This window comes from Sinocyclocheilus grahami, unplaced genomic scaffold (assembly GCF_001515645.1).
Source record: "Sinocyclocheilus grahami isolate Dianchi unplaced genomic scaffold, SAMN03320097.WGS_v1.1 scaffold402.1, whole genome shotgun sequence".
In the NCBI taxonomy this organism is placed as follows: Eukaryota; Metazoa; Chordata; class Actinopteri; order Cypriniformes; family Cyprinidae; genus Sinocyclocheilus; species Sinocyclocheilus grahami.
The window spans coordinates 575,377-593,969 of NW_015505581.1; the positions used below are offsets into that span (position 1 = coordinate 575,377).

Genomic DNA, 18,593 nt, shown 5'->3' on the forward strand with positions numbered 1-18,593 from the left:
TATCTCTTGTAATTGATTTGATACTTTAACAAACAATCTCTCTAAATCTGTCCGTCACCTCCACAGAGCCCTCACCGCCTGCAGCAGCTCCTCCACCGAGTGGTTGAAGCGGTCCGCTAGTTCATCGATGAGCTGACTATGGGCGATGTCCACACGGTTCATGATGGTGTACTCCTCACTGCACAGGATGCTATAGGTCTTACTGCAGGCCTCCAGGACCTCCGTGTCCGTGTGCTTCTCCACCACAAACTTGATCTGCTTGAGTAACGCTTCCAAGTGCTGGAACATTCGAATGCAGCCAATCAGCTAAGGTTTAGCATTTAAAGAGATCCAGCTGGAGAAACTGCATACCTTCTCCATCCTCCCAGCACTGTACACGTCCAGGTCAAAATACTGCGGGATCTGTAGGAGGTTGGCTACTTTCTCTGCATCTGTCTGGTACTGTGGATGGAAAACGGGTTTATCAGCATATGACTAACCCAGTTATGATGTATGCGAGCTTGAAAACAGAATACTTTTCATCCTACTTTTGAGAGTAACATGGGAAGAGCCATGATGAAGTGCTCCGTTAATTTGTTTTTGTCATCGATCTGCATCTTCCTTTCCTTTGCTGTCAAAACCTGCACAACATGACCGACTTCACTAAATACTAATGAAAAAAATGTGTTTTATAATAAAATGATGCAGATATTTTTAGTCATATACTGTAGCTTGTCAAGTAAAGGTCGTACCCTTTTCCCAGTTCCTCTCCCCACAGGCGGGTGGGCCTCAGCAGCCTGACGAATGGTACAGACAGTCAGCTCAATCAGAGCACTCTCCTGCCTGTCCAACAACACTGAAGACAAACAGAGACAGAGAAAGAGATGTGCTTATGTTGCAGATGCATACATTTAAGAGATGTAGATGTATGACACTGATTTCCTACCCAAAAATGGCTCATAGGTAGGGGTGTAACGGTATATGTATTTGTCCTGAACCATCACTGTATGCAGTCAGACAGACGACGAATACAGTCAGTCATAGGCAATGTATGTAGCATTACCAAAGCCACTAGAAGGCAAGCCTGCAACCTTTAGCCAAAAAAGCATAACGGCTAATGCTAACGCTTCCGCTTTGGCAGTATGTGGGAAAGGAGACCAGAGGCCGTTTTTTTATTAATGGATGTCAGTGGAGGAGAGGCTTCGCTACACTGAATAAACAGCTTTTTAGAAGAAACAGCTTATTATTTAATGAATCGACAGCCTATCAGCTAATCTCCAACATGTTTTACACTGAGCAATACTTTTGGATTAAACTATTCAACGAGTTCATACAATGTATGAGTTTACGCTGAAAAAAAAAGTCGTTTTATAAGAGAAGTTACTGACTTTTTACAACAGGTGGGATACAGATTAAGGCACTTCTCATTTATTCCTATGGTATCCGTAAACGGCGATTGAGTGTCGCACAACTCTGTGACGTCAAGGCTGTAATGTGATTGGTTATTAAGACACACGTGATCCAAGTTGACCGTTACGCTTTCACCAATAGTAAGTAATACAGACACTCTCATCTCCCTATAGTAAGACAATCGCTGGCATTACTGTCTGTTCAAAATAAATGAAAAAAAAATAAAAAATTTCCTGCTGTACCGAACTCGTATCGAACCATGACCCCAAAACCGAGGTACATACCAAATCGTGACTTCTGTGTACCGTTACACCCCTACTCACAGGTAGGGGAGAAAATAGGGGAGATGGGGCACCTTTTACTCCATATTTCTCAGGGTGAGCTGATTTTTCAAAGTCATATTTTGTATAGGGATTTTTGACGGTGTCCCCAGTTGATGTACTGACACCACCATTCAAAAGTTTGGGGTTGGTTTTTGAAAGTCTGAAAGTTCTCACCAAGGCTACACTTGCTACAGATACAAATACAGTAACAACAGAAATATTACTACAATTTAAAATAACTGTTTTCTATTTAAATAGACTTTAAAATGTAATTTATTCTTGTGATGGAAAAACTGAATTTTTTGCAGCCATTAGTCCAATCTTCACTGTCCTTTAGAAAGTACACTAATATGATGATTTGCTGCTCAAGAAACATTTCGTATTATTATCAATGTTGAAAACAGTTGTGCTGCTTAACATAGGATTCTTTGATGACTAGGAAATTCAAAACAAAAGCATTTATTTGAAATATCTTTACTGTCACTATTAATCAATTTAATGAATCCTTGATGAGTAACAGTCTTAATTTCTTTTTAGCAGCCATATCACCCTGTAGCCCAAGACTGTTTGCCCACTGAAGCTAAGCAGGGTTGAGCCTGGTCAGTACCTGGATGGGAGACCTCCTGGGAAAACTAGGTTGCTGCAGGAAGAGGTGTTAGTGAGACCAGCCGGGGGTGCTCACCCTGTGGTCTGTGTGGGTCCTAACGCCCCAGTGTAGTGATGGGGACACTATACTGACAAAAAGCAATGTCTTTCGGATGAGACGTTAAACCGAGGTCCTGACTCTCTGTGGTCATTAAAAATCCCAGGATGGCCTTCGAAAAAGAGTGGGGTGTAACTCCAGCATCCTGGCCAAATTCGCCCATTGGCCTGTGACCATCATGGCCTCCTAACCATCCCCATATCTGCTGATTGGCTTCATCACTCTGTCTCCTCTCCACCAATAAGCTAGTGTGTGGTGGGCACTCTGGCGCAATCCGCTTGTTAAGTCTGACGTCACGTGTCACAGCTTCCGTGTCCAAACGCTCTATCAGAAACCATGAGAAAACAACAAAAGGTGCTAATATACACTCACAATGTGATATAATACTACCAAAAAAATTATAATCCTAACCTTTAACTCCATACCGAAATCCCAGATAGCCAGACAATGAAAATATAAATATAAATAAATAAATATAAAAATTATTTGTGTTTGGGATGCTGTGAGCATGGAGACTGAAGTGTAGACCGTAAATTTGAAAACGTTTAGCTTAAATGTTTAATATGAATAAACAGTGCTCATAAACGGCTGCTGAGGTAGTATTCTCAAGTGAGTTGAGGCTTGGACCCGGAAACAGCGCTTCTTACGTCACCACTTAACAACCGAATATGGCTGCCGTCGCATCATCCAGGTGGATACTGCACACTGGTGGTGGTTGAGGAGATTCCCCTCTTCTATGTAAAGCGCTTTGAGTGCCAAGAAAAGCGCTATATAAAAAATGTAAGGAAAGGAATAAGAATTATTATAAAAAGAAAAAAAAAATCATGCTGACCCCCCCCCGCCCCTTTGATAAGTAGTACATACCTTCAAATAATGGCTTCAAAAAAGTTAGTGAACATTTACTGCAACTGTATAGTTAAAAAGATATAGTTCATGAAAAACGCAGCGTGGCTTGTTTTCATACTTTAGTACCCAATTTAACCCATCTGTCTATAATTTGCAAGCAATTCTGAACACCTTAATTAGCTTTTTCGGGTGTGATTAGAGCTAACTCAGCAGGACACTGGCCCTCTAGGACTGGAGTTAAAGAGCTGTGCTTTACAACTACATTTAAATAAACCAATTTTGGAACAAAGCAATGAAACAGCACAACTGTTTAAACTACTAGATTTTTGACTCAGACAGTTTTCGACCTTTGTGAAAACTAGCTCCAATCTCCCTTATGCTTTCTATCTAATATAATCTGCTATGGCCAGCAGTGAAAGCCCTCTTTTACGGAGGGTGTCCGTACCCTCCTCGCCCTGCACTGGCTCCTCCAGCAGCAGTTCGGTCATGCACTCCCAGTCCTTCAGCAGCTCCTGAGAGCTCTCCCACAAACTGTCCACTAGATAGGCAGCATGCTCATGCAGCTGTAAACACAAACACGCACTGTTAGCTCTGACACAAACAAGAGATTCAGACCAATATATATGAAACTAGCTGGATTCTAATGCCACCTCAGGAGACAAATGTTGTGTTAACCTATCGTAATTCTCTATAAGCACCTGATCATCAGTTGTGGTGTTACCTCACTCTCCAGAAAGAAGAGCACCAGCATGCGGATGAGGTTTCCATTTGGGCTGCTCCTGCCCCTTCGTTTGGCCAGAGCTTCCTCCGCCTGAGGATCATGTCTGCTGAACAACCTACACATGAAAAGAAAATAGAAAAGAAAATGAATGAAAATGTAATTATTACCATTAAAATAAATGTAATAAAATAAAGTAATCAGACAAAAGCCAAAGAGATAAATATTCAAAAACTGGATGTTGTTTAAAGGATGTTAGCTGGCTCACTTTCGATGTAGAAACTCCCCAGCAGCCACTGCCACAGGCCTGTGGGCGGAGTACACCAGATGCTCTGGCGCAATCCGCTTGTTAAGTCTGACGTCACGTGTCACAGCTTCCGTGTCCAAACGCTCTATCAGAAACCATGAGAAAACAACAAAAGGTGCTAATATACACTCACAATGTGATATAATACTACCAAAAAAATTATAATCCTAACCTTTAACTCCATACCGAAATCCCAGATAGCCAGACAATGAAAATATAAATATAAATAAATAAATATAAAAATTATTTGTGTTTGGGATGCTGTGAGCATGGAGACTGAAGTGTAGACCGTAAATTTGAAAACGTTTAGCTTAAATGTTTAATATGAATAAACAGTGCTCATAAACGGCTGCTGAGGTAGTATTCTCAAGTGAGTTGAGGCTTGGACCCGGAAACAGCGCTTCTTACGTCACCACTTAACAACCGAATATGGCTGCCGTCGCATCATCCAGGTGGATACTGCACACTGGTGGTGGTTGAGGAGATTCCCCTCTTCTATGTAAAGCGCTTTGAGTGCCAAGAAAAGCGCTATATAAAAAATGTAAGGAAAGGAATAAGAATTATTATAAAAAGAAAAAAAAAATCATGCTGACCCCCCCCCGCCCCTTTGATAAGTAGTACATACCTTCAAATAATGGCTTCAAAAAAGTTAGTGAACATTTACTGCAACTGTATAGTTAAAAAGATATAGTTCATGAAAAACGCAGCGTGGCTTGTTTTCATACTTTAGTACCCAATTTAACCCATCTGTCTATAATTTGCAAGCAATTCTGAACACCTTAATTAGCTTTTTCGGGTGTGATTAGAGCTAACTCAGCAGGACACTGGCCCTCTAGGACTGGAGTTAAAGAGCTGTGCTTTACAACTACATTTAAATAAACCAATTTTGGAACAAAGCAATGAAACAGCACAACTGTTTAAACTACTAGATTTTTGACTCAGACAGTTTTCGACCTTTGTGAAAACTAGCTCCAATCTCCCTTATGCTTTCTATCTAATATAATCTGCTATGGCCAGCAGTGAAAGCCCTCTCAGGGTGTCCGTACCCTCCTCGCCCTGCACTGGCTCCTCCAGCAGCAGTTCGGTCATGCACTCCCAGTCCTTCAGCAGCTCCTGAGAGCTCTCCCACAAACTGTCCACTAGATAGGCAGCATGCTCATGCAGCTGTAAACACAAACACGCACTGTTAGCTCTGACACAAACAAGAGATTCAGACCAATATATAATTGGAACAAAGCAATGAAACAGCACAACTGTTTAAACTACTAGATTTTTGACTCAGACAGTTTTCGACCTTTGTGAAAACTAGCTCCAATCTCCCTTATGCTTTCTATCTAATATAATCTGCTATGGCCAGCAGTGAAAGCCCTCTTTTACGGAGGGTGTCCGTACCCTCCTCGCCCTGCACTGGCTCCTCCAGCAGCAGTTCGGTCATGCACTCCCAGTCCTTCAGCAGCTCCTGAGAGCTCTCCCACAAACTGTCCACTAGATAGGCAGCATGCTCATGCAGCTGTAAACACAAACACGCACTGTTAGCTCTGACACAAACAAGAGATTCAGACCAATATATATGAAACTAGCTGGATTCTAATGCCACCTCAGGAGACAAATGTTGTGTTAACCTATCGTAATTCTCTATAAGCACCTGATCATCAGTTGTGGTGTTACCTCACTCTCCAGAAAGAAGAGCACCAGCATGCGGATGAGGTTTCCATTTGGGCTGCTCCTGCCCCTTCGTTTGGCCAGAGCTTCCTCCGCCTGAGGATCATGTCTGCTGAACAACCTACACATGAAAAGAAAATAGAAAAGAAAATGAATGAAAATGTAATTATTACCATTAAAATAAATGTAATAAAATAAAGTAATCAGACAAAAGCCAAAGAGATAAATATTCAAAAACTGGATGTTGTTTAAAGGATGTTAGCTGGCTCACTTTCGATGTAGAAACTCCCCAGCAGCCACTGCCACAGGCCTGTGGGCGGAGTACACCAGATGATAGACATTCTCACAATCCTCATTAGACAGAGCGTCCTCACTACCCCTGAACAAATGAAGAACATTGATAGAGGAAAGCATCCAGACTGCAGTTACGTTCAGCATCTGATACCATCTGAGCTTCACTCACTGAAGGATCAGCGTGACCAGTCTGATGGCCTCCACAGCCACATCATACTCTTTATCCAGCGTCATAGACACGATACGATCCTGTGAGGAGATTTGATCATCGTTAACATGGAGAACACATTCAGAGAACTGCGATACCTCTCCTGAACTGCGTTCTTACCTTGAAACGGTTTGTGAAGAGCTCGAGTTTTGGAAACAGTTCGCGGTTTGTGTAGAGGTTTTGTAGGGCTTTCAAACACTTCAAGCGCACTTCACCTTGCTGGAAATGGATGCTGATATTAATACACTGAAAATGAAATATTATCAGGACAAAAGTAATGCTTTTGGTGTATGTGGAGATGGCATACCCGGTCGTGTAAGGTCCAGCCCACATACTTCAGGTAGCTGTCATTCAGGAAGGCATCGCTGTACATTTTCATCCACACACCGATCTCCTCTATACAAATCGCTCTGATTTCAGCAATTGCATCCCTGCCAGTCACACAGAAGATAAGACCAGACATCCACAGCTACATGCACGCTATTATTGTGAAGGCATACAACTCTGATCACCTATAACGATGAACAAAGATTCCCTTGAAGACTGAATTCATCATGTTTTCGATTTCATCTTGGTTTTCTTGAAGCTGGTGAGAAAGTTTGTTCATATGAGTAAATGATCAGCAATATAATGACTGTTTACTAGGGCTGCACGATAAATCGCATACGAGATTTACCGCTGATTACAGAACCGGCTTTCTGACAAGATGCTCAATATCGCATGCGATTTATCGTGCAGCCCTACTGTTTACTAATACGATCTGCAGCTTTATTTCACATTTTCTGCAAATCCACTTATGTGTATGACTTTCTGAAGGAAACGTTTAATTTCTGAGGAAATCTGCAGATTTGTGAAGTTCTGTGCACAGTATTGCATGTGGGCCTCTACAAGAGTGTTTAGGAATTCATACCTCTTTCCTCCTTTGAAGTAGGAGTTCAAGCTTCTCATTGGCTCTCTTTCCCGTCATTTTGTTGCGTTCGGCTTCATACTGTCTCTGTGTGTTATCCTGATTAATGCTCAGATTCAGAGCTACGTTCACCAGAGCTGTCATGAGCTTCATGGCTGAGGCCAAAAGAACAAAGGACAGGGATGCAAACGTACATTTTTTTAAAAATATCTCTCTCTACTTCAGCTGTCTTAGGTCACATGCACACTGTTATTTTATGAAATTCTCTACAATAATAATAACAATAATTTGTAAAATTTTTATTATTGTTATTAAGTAATTAATTTGTTTAAATTACACAAATTAAACAAACCAATAAAGAAATATATAAAGTATAGTATTAATATTTATTGCACGGTTAAAAAAAAAAGTATTAAATAATGATAATAATTGTATTATTATTATTTAATTAAATTATAAAAATGAAACAAACCAATAAAGAAATATATAGCTATAGTATTAATCACTACCCCTGAACAAATGAAGAACATTGATAGAGGAAAGCATCCAGACTGCAGTTACGTTCAGCATCTGATACCATCTGAGCTTCACTCACTGAAGGATCAGCGTGACCAGTCTGATGGCCTCCACAGCCACATCATACTCTTTATCCAGCGTCATAGACGCGATACGATCCTGTGAGGAGATTTGATCATCGTTAACATGGAGAACACATTCAGAGAACTGCGATACCTCTCCTGAACTGCGTTCTTACCTTGAAACGGTTTGTGAAGAGCTCGAGTTTTGGAAACAGTTCGCGGTTTGTGTAGAGGTTTTGTAGGGCTTTCAAACACTTCAAGCGCACTTCACCTTGCTGGAAATGGAGGATGCTGATATTAATACACTGAAAATGAAATATTATCAGGACAAAAGTGCTGCTTTTGGTGTATGTGGAGATGGCATACCCGGTCGTGTAAGGTCCAGCCCACATACTTCAGGTAGCTGTCATTCAGGAAGGCATCGCTGTACATTTTCATCCACACACCGATCTCCTCTATACAAATCGCTCTGATTTCAGCAATTGCATCCCTGCCAGTCACACAGAAGATAAGACCAGACATCCACAGCTACATGCACGCTATTATTGTGAAGGCATACAACTCTGATCACCTATAACGATGAACAAAGATTCCCTTGAAGACTGAATTCATCATGTTTTCGATTTCATCTTGGTTTTCTTGAAGCTGGTGAGAAAGTTTGTTCATATGAGTAAATGATCAGCAATATAATGACTGTTTACTAGGGCTGCACGATAAATCGCATACGAGATTTACCGCTGATTACAGAACCGGCTTTCTGACAAGATGCTCAATATCGCATGCGATTTATCGTGCAGCCCTACTGTTTACTAATACGATCTGCAGCTTTATTTCACATTTTCTGCAAATCCACTTATGTGTATGACTTTCTGAAGGAAACGTTTAATTTCTGAGGAAATCTGCAGATTTGTGAAGTTCTGTGCACAGTATTGCATGTGGGCCTCTACAAGAGTGTTTAGGAATTCATACCTCTTTCCTCCTTTGAAGTAGGAGTTCAAGCTTCTCATTGGCTCTCTTTCCCGTCATTTTGTTGCGTTCGGCTTCATACTGTCTCTGTGTGTTATCCTGATTAATGCTCAGATTCAGAGCTACGTTCACCAGAGCTGTCATGAGCTTCATGGCTGAGGCCAAAAGAACAAAGGACAGGGATGCAAACGTACATTTTTTTAAAAATATCTCTCTCTACTTCAGCTGTCTTAGGTCACATGCACACTGTTATTTTATGAAATTCTCTACAATAATAATAACAATAATTTGTAAAATTTTTATTATTGTTATTAAGTAATTAATTTGTTTAAATTACACAAATTAAACAAACCAATAAAGAAATATATAAAGTATAGTATTAATATTTATTGCACGGTTAAAAAAAAAAGTATTAAATAATGATAATAATTGTATTATTATTATTTAATTAAATTATAAAAATGAAACAAACCAATAAAGAAATATATAGCTATAGTATTAATACTACTGATCTGTAAAACAAAAGACAATTTAATTAATAATAATAATAATAATAAAATAATAATAAATACATTTATTTCACAGAACAAATCAAATTACAATACTAATATTGATGGTTGTCTTCAACTCTTTGCTTTTAAACATGAAAGCACAGTACTTCTATTTTGGCTGAAACCCACATGGAGACCTTTTTGTTGACAAAAGACTTATAAATGTAATTCTCATTACAAATTTGGGTTTACCTGCTAGAGTGCTGGTGTGTCTGAAGGCTCGAACCTGTGAGTCTGACAGACCCGTCAGCAGAGAGATGACCGTGTCCATCATGTACTCATCGTAGATGATGCTGTACTGGCACTGGCGGATCAGGACGCAGATGAACTCACAGAAGTTGTAGCGAAACTTCTTCCACAATGGGCCAGAAATGGTCAATGGGTAATCGCCACTGTCCTGCATTAAAACACAAAAATGACCTACTCAGACTAGAGTTCAAATATTCTTTGACTACATAAGATTCTGTAAATCCATCAGAAAGGATACCTCGTCAAACTCTTCTGTCATTTTGCGAATAATTTCAGCATTCTGCATGTTGCGAAACATTTCAATTCTTACAGTGCCTGAAATGAAGGATGGTCAGTAATCACTACTATCATGAATAATATATTATTATTATTGATTAATAATACAGATTGACATTTATGAGCATGAGGTATTTGTACCTTTACAGCCAGAGCACTGAATGAAGAAGTTGATGAGGTCCAGAAGTGCTAAATCTCTGTCTTGTTTGTATGACTCGATCCAATCATCAATGACCGACTGAAAGAGTCATGGACAACTGTGTCACTATTTACATAAACACAGTGGACAATATGCTCAACACTTGCTCCTTAAGCAGAACAGTCTGGCTTTGAGAGTTATTAAGCGAGTCTGACACCTCCAGCTGTTACATTTTCAACATCTGCTCCTGATCTGAAACATTTGTATACCAGATATACATTTCACTCTTCATTTAACACTGAAAAATGCATACTATTTAACATTTTATAATTGGGGCTGTTCAAATGAATGTGTTAAAGGAACACTCCACTATTTTTGAAAATAGGCTCATTTTCCAACTCCCCTAGAGTTAAACAGTTGAGTTTTACCATTTTCGAATCCATTCAGTCGATCTCCTGCAGATTTTTTTTTAAATAGTGGAGTGTTCCTTTAACACATTCATTTGAACAGCCCCAATTATAAAATGTTAAATGAAGAGTGAAATAGTGGAGTGTTCCTTTAAGGCAGTGTTACTCATTGTGCGGCTCGCCAAGCTTTACTTTGTGGCACGCATGGCAGTAAATAATACGATGATATGATCATGCAGTCAATACAGATATTTCATAAAAACATTAAAAACAAGCAGGGCTATAACATAACCCATTAAAAAAACTCACACCGTGTCTATACCGGACGCGAGTAGCACGATCCGACAAAAGACAATAGAATCCAGTGATGTTGTCTACACTGGATGCGGCGCGATGCGACACGATCCCCATCAGTAAACTAATGCCTCGTTCTATTTATGACGAACTGTACTGACACTACGTTCAGATGATTTGCAACTGTAGTGTCCAGTGTAGATGTGGTCAAGCACGATCCGACAAAAGACAATAGAATCCAGTGATGTTGTCTACACTAGATGCGGCGCGATGCGACACGATCCCCATCAGTAAACTAATGCCTCGTTCTATTTATGACGAACTGTACTGACACTACGTTCAGATGATTTGCAACTGTAGTGTCCAGTGTAGATGTGGTCAGACAGTGTCTGCTCTATTACAAATAATTTATATTTGAAAAAAATAAAAAAATAACTAAAACAGCGGCATTACAAGATGGAAATATAGACTAGAAAAGATATTTAAACTTGCTTTGTCCTAAGTCCATCGGAGTTGCCAGTTTTAATCTTAGCCCTTAACACTGAATGTGCACTTGGATGGTTAGATGATGGGCTAGTATAAAAAAAAAAAAAAAACTTAAGATCTTTCCAGCATTAAGGTAATCTTACTTTTTAAAAATCATCTTGTCTCAGTTACAAATTTGACTGGTAAATGATAAAGAATGATAGCCGCTTTTGTATTGCATTGCACTGCACATCAGGGATGACAGATTGATAAAAATACATGCTATTTATGACTGGATGTAACTTTTGATACTTTGCGGTAAAAGTGGCTCTCCGATCGACTTTGGCCTATCAGTGCGGCTCCCATGAAAAAAACAGTGAAGACCACTGCTTTAAGGTATGCAATTAATTAATTATACACTACTGTTCAAAGGTTTGGGGTCAGGAAGGTTTTTTTTTTTTTTTTAAGTACTCTCTTAGACTCATCAAAGCTGCATTTATCAGTAAAAACAGTAATACTGTGGAACATTATTACAATTTAAATAACTGTTTTCTATTTTAATATAGTTTAAAATGTAATTTATTCCTGTGATGGCAAAGCTGGATTTTCAGCAGCTTTTATTGCTCAATAAAAGTAGTAATTTTAGGAAAAAGAAAAAAAAAATCGTACTGACCTCAAACGCTGAACGGTAGAGTACAAGTTTAACACTATTATATATTTTACAATTATGATTTTATCTGTGTTTTATACCTGCATTGCGCTCTTTCCTTGTTTGACCACTTCAAACAGAGTGACAGGATCGCCCTCTCCGTTCTGCTGGGCCATCCCATTGGCCTTCCGCCCCCGCTGGACTCCCATCGGGCCCTTTTCTGATGGTGACTTCCGAGGCTTCTTGTTGGGTGCCTGGAGTCAGGGGGAATAAAAATGCGAAGTTAAACCATGAATAATACATCATCTTTTTTGAGGCAATTCAAGGAAACAGTTTTCGTGTGAGGCATACAGGTGGTCTGCCAGGCCTTCCTCTCTTCTTCTTGGTCTTTCCATCTCCAATGTCGTCCAGCTCACTCATACTCATACTGAGACTCACTGTGTCCTGACCCGACTCAACGGAGTCCCTGGGAGGAAAACACTATGAGCTCCACATGAACTCTGCCACAGACAATAACATCCGAGTCATCCAATGAAAGATGTCCACATCTGAGGAAAGTGCACTAAATACTGCTATTTAGTGTTTTGCAAGCTTAATTCTAATAATTAAAATAATATATTTATATTATAATATAACAAATATAATAGTTTTAATTTATTTTTATTTCAGTTTTAGCTTTAGTAATTTTACTACTTCAATTTATTTCAAGGTTTTTTTTTAAGTTGAAAGTTTTTCATCTAATACGTATAAGCTTTATTTCAATTCCCAAAATCGATTTTTGTCGTTTTCGTTGTAGTTAACACTAACAACACTGACATGTAGTTTCTTTGTAGCTGAAGTGAACTCCAGTGTGTGAATGGAAATGAAGCGGGACTCACTGTAGCACTGGCAGCTCTGAGGTGATCATGATGATGGAGGGGCAGGTGGTGTGTTACAGGTCTGCTGTGTGTAGTGCTCTGCTGGGAGGAGGTCTTTCAGTGTGCTTTAAGTACTGATGACAGTATTAACACTGCAACTCTGAGCCTGCAGGAGACAGAAGGAAAAAAATACATCAGACATTTGTTTCTACAGAAGCAGGTCTTTATGGACTAGAAAAGCATGCTCTATACGCAATGTAATTTTAGTGACACAATTAATGACTTTAAACCAAGTAAATATATTTCTCATTTAAACACAGTGATAATTTGCAGATTTTGATTTTTAGTCCATAGAAATTTGAATTACTGTAAATAATGCTCCATAAACACATTTCTGATGCCAAAGGCATGAACTTGACCTACTGTTCAGGGTCTGTAACCTTACACACCTTCTGAAACACTAACATGGATAAGAAGTAAAGTTTAAAAGGCTAAACAGAGACACCAACTGGTCATTTGATGAACTACAGCAGCACATCATTAACAGAGATTAATGATGAGGGGAAGAGCTCTACAGATCCACACACACAGGCATCAGCTATTCTGCTTCATAGAACATTTTTAAAACAGAATCAAATCCAAATCAATATCAATAACACTTAGAAAAATATCTAGGTGTTTTTTTCCCCTTTGAATTTAGATAAACCTTTTTTTCTGTTCATAAAATGAACATTTTCCTTAACATTAGGTGAAATATCAGATAAACATGTCACTGACTGGCCAAAGTTAATTCATCTGATTTAATTAGCATTAAGCTTTCATCTCTCAACACAACAGAAGACAAAAAGGGCCTGTTTGATTGGTTATTACAACATGGAGGTGAAAATATTAAGCATTTAATTTTAAAAATAATCATTAAAAATCAATCTAAAAATACTTTTTGTGTGAATGTAAATGTTGTTCTGACTAAAGCTAACTATCACCACTAGGGGCAGTATGACCCATAAAGTACTTGACCTTTAATGATTCTTTGATGGCATAATGAAACGTGTTTCTGGATAATTTCCAGACCTATAAAAATCTAAATTAATGTACTTTTGGCTCTAAGAGACAGTACTGATCATAAACAGACTTTCTGATTGAGTTTTCTCTCACTAACAGAATGCTGAACTCCAGAGGATGTAAAGCACTTCTTGGGCAACAGTAGGGGGCAGGCTAAGAAAGTTTTCATTAAAATGTTCCCTCTCCACTAACACTTAGATTTGGAAGTGCACACGACTCGAATCTCACTATATACTCTCTTTTGCTGTTTCCATCACTCTCCCTTTAATGCAGAGAACTCTTACAATGATGCACAAGGGAAACCAGGCCATACCAACGATTTCCAAAGAAATATGGACTCTCAGAAAGATCAAATGTCAAAATGGAAAAGAAAGTGTACTTGCATAAATCAGAAGTCATTCATCCCGACCATCACCATGTCAATGAAATGAGAACTCATTGACGCACAACAGGAGGGGATGTGAGTGTTGACAGATTTCAGTGGTGTAAAGGTGAGGTGAAGATTATTCTCTTTAGACTGCCACTAGATGGCTGTACGCTGTAGATGTCCTGGAGGACTCGATTTTACAGGTGTGAGTCTGCAGTGAAGTTAAACTGAGCCACTGCAGGGACACACGGACAAAAATTCTTGCACAGAGAGGCAAAGTCGCATTTTGTGTGCTTTAACAAGAAATAAGCAGGATGTAAGTAAAAGCGTGTAGGAAAGCTAAATGGTTCAAATATGACCCTGTAACCTCGTCCTCAGCGTTGTGGTTCACACATGGGAGCGCTCTAAATATGACCTCCCCTCCCCCACTGCTGCTAAACACTCACAACCACATTACACCTCGGTGACACCAGCACTACACTGCAAAACACATCAGAGAAAACAAGAACACACACGGCTCTGAAATTACACAGGGATAGAGGCAGAAATGCCACAGACAGTGACCAAAATGGACTGTGAATTTTTAAAAAATACCATACGTAGTTATTTCCTGTTTTTATCGGTTATGTAACATTTCATAGATTTCATATTATTCAATTCAAGGCCAGAATACTACTAAAGATGGACACGAGCAACAATTGATCATGTGAGCACATTAATTGCTTGACATTTTTTCTTAACTTTCACACTGATTGAAATCAAGTAACAACTACACAAACAAACCAAAAAAGGCTATTTTTGTTTATTAGTTATGGAATAATAATTTTCCATAATTTTATATTATAGAATAAGATTCTGTTTAGAGAGCGTATATACACAACAACATGTTTTCCTCTGAAAAACAGCAGGGAGGAGCACAACTCAGAATAGAGAGCAGGTGTTTTGAGTATTTAATGCCCTCTTACAACACTCATTTGAAATGCTGAAAAAATGATAGACGGCTTAATATGCCCATCTGGTGCATATGTACATAGACCAAAGGCTGCACTTAAACTATTGCAGGCTGCATTTAAAGTACTTTTAGGTATAACAAAAAAGAAAAATTTAATAGAAACTAATAGAAAAAAATTCTCTAGTTTGAGGTCAAAGCACATTGAGACTGAATAAACCACCAGAATAAAAATGTTTACATCCAGATCAAAATTTGGCTAATGGGCAAAAATCTACTCTTTTGTATTTTATTTTATTTTTTTACCTTTACCTGAAAAATGTGTAAGATATTTAGATGATCACAAGTTGTTGGGTTACTAAACATAATCAGTGTGAGATCACACATGTAAATGCTCTCACTTAAAGGGACAGTTCATCTGAAAATGCTGTCATCAATTACTCATCCTCATGTCAAACCAAACCTGTTTTGTGGAGCGCAACGGAAGAAATAAGAGAGCCAAACAACACTGGAGCCCATTTATTTACATGAGAGATTTACTGAGGGATTTCTCAAAAGATCTTCTTTTATGTTCCACAGAATGAAGTCTTGTGGGTCGTTTTCACAGAAAGTGTTTTTTAGCATTTTGCAGGGTCAAAAAGCAAGCAAAAAAAGTGAGAAGCAACCTGCAAGGTCTCAACTTTAACTTTTTTATTTTTTATAAGTTTAACTTCTTTTAATCTGAGTGCTGTGTTTTTAAACCAACATTGCAAAGACAACATGCACAAGACATTGCAAACATGTATTATCTACATGCTGCACAAAGTATTGTTCTTTATATCAACACTTAGAATTATCATTCTAATTTTGATGCATCACTTGCTTTTAATGTGAACGGTGTATCAGCTGACACATACTAAAGCACTCATCATAACCTCGGTTTTTCTCAATGAACAAAAAGCAGCAATTAACTCTTTTCCAGATCGTGGCTTTGGTTCGAGTTCCCTGCGGAGAGGGATGGATGAGTGATCAATGTCTAAATAAAGGTGTTAGAGAGCTTGTTTATGTTGTTTCTGGATGTGATTCAGTGAGTCTCTGGCTGTGTTTTATTGATTTGCTGTATGAATTCACAGCCTGACTTGCTCAGGGAAAACGAGTCAATACACATCACCCAATCCTACAAATATATATATATATATTTAATAACAACATCTAAAATGAGAGGCTGCAAGAGGGTTTGCATTAAAATAAAATATTTACGCCTACACCATGAGCATTTCTTAAAGGGAAAAAGAAAACAACCAGCAAAAAGTTACAGTATGAGAACATTAAGAGTGTGGGTGTAAACGGACAACCTTCATCTGCTCCTCATGTTCAGCAGAATCAGTCTGAGGCACATTGAAACAGGCTAATGCAGTCGAGACGGACCCTCGCTCTCTCGCTTTCAAGTGCTTTATTGGCATGCAAAATTGCTTCCTATTGCCAAAGTAATAACAGAAAATAGAACAGAGAAAGAGAAGCAGAGAACATGAACGAGGAGGAAAATAGACTAAATTAATATATCACACACAATTACAGCGATTAACAGAGGAGGAGCATATCTAAACATGAACTTTATTAAAAGCCAAAAATGAACAGTGTCCTTATTTACTCCCTCTAATGTTGTTAAAACCAAAATGCTGTTATCTTTTTCCAGTCTAAACACAACAGGATAATTTTTGAAGGATTGCTTCAAACAGTAAAAAAAAAAAAATTTTTTAATTTTTTTAATTACATGGATTTGGCAGGTAAAGTAGTTTGGCTTTACACAGTTTCTCTCTCTCTCTTATTCTCAAGTAGTGTGGCGATATGATTAATGAGCACTACTGTGAGGAAAAATAGTGCCTCTTTTTTATTTTTTTGTGATTCTCTGATATAATCACCTCTGTTTCACAGCTCTCACAGACCTTCTCTTCCTCCCTCACCTTAATAAACCATAAAGTACATTTGTAAAAAAAAAAAAACATCTTCTAACTTCTACATTGTTAGTTTAGAAGAGTGGTAAACTCCAACTGCAAGCTTTGATGAAACAGACATAGGTTGCTTTGCATGGTAGGAAAATACACAAACACTGTGAATTAACCAAAAACATGCACGTCATGCACAACATGAGCCATCATCACAGTCTTTGTGAACCCATATTACCGTACCATCACAAAAAAACAGGACAAATCACTTGGTTTGATTGCTTAATTCAAGGAGTATTCCACATATGTTACAAATGCTGACTTCAAGGTAAATTTTAGGGTGAAGGTAAAAAAAAAGTTAAAAAAAACAAAAAATAAAAATACTGACATATTATATAATATATCCTTAAATCAGATCAATTTACTTAGAAACTTTTTTGTCCAGAGAAAAGGAAAGCTGTGTGGATCACTACACTATTGAAAATAGACAATAAACCTTGCAAACTAAAATTTCCCAATGGACAATTTTCGCAGACTGTGATGATGTGTTTCCACTGTTATTAACGATGCAAATCCAGCAAGGTTTTTTTTTTCCATTTAAAAACTTTACATTTATAACACTGTACCTTGTGATATAATATCTTGGCATTAAATTACAGAAACCTATTTAACGCTGCTGTGTGAGTGTTTCTAATACAATGGCTCAGGGAGTGACATCTTTTTCTCTCTTGACCAGCATGAACAATTTCTCAGTTTTTTTTTTTATCATAGAAACGCTATCATGGATTTTTTTCTTCTTACTTTTAGAGCAAATGGGAACGCAAAAATTATGTGTTGCGGTTACCGTTCACCTCTATGGAAGTTCATTCAACTATGATGATTCCCGCTTTTAAGAATCTGGAAATGTGAAAAGGATCCATGGGGTATGAAAAATGTACTTATTAAGATACAGCAATCCTATTCCTAACACTTCAGTTAAATGTTTGATATTTTTGTGGAAAACAAGACAAAAACACTGATCAAAAAATGTCTAGTTCTATGCACTCACCTGAGCTATTTTTGACCTGTAAGTATGTGAATTACTAAGGAAGTCAAGCCAGGGCATATCATAATAGCTTATTACTCACTCAGAATATTATTAAATTACACTGGTGGTTTGAGGGCAGAGCAGAAATTGTGCAACATTCTCAACGGGATGCAAATAAATTATATCAGAGTTTTGCAGCGTGTTACTGTTTGCTCTTCAGTCACCGGCTGCCAACCCAGGATGGCTGCCAAGCTGAGCCGAGACAGTATTATTGACCATCAGCTGCATTTTAATCCATAATGGCCTGTAACAAATGCACTGATCCAAAACAAGCCTCCAAAGAGACATTAAGCAGTGTAAAACAAAGTGAGTTCTGAATGCAACAACCTCTGTTTTAAGCCAGTCTGCTCAGGAACGGGGCCCTTCCTCTCCTGGTAACGTTCTCTTTTGGATGGGTTTGAATGAAAAATACTTG

The 18,593-nt window shown here is 38.4% G+C and overlaps 1 pseudogene; it reads right to left on the reverse strand.

The window, feature by feature from the left end:
- LOC107550610 (cohesin subunit SA-1-like) overlaps positions 1-18,593 on the reverse strand; it is a 59,116-nt pseudogene that overhangs the window by 9,325 nt on the left and 31,198 nt on the right.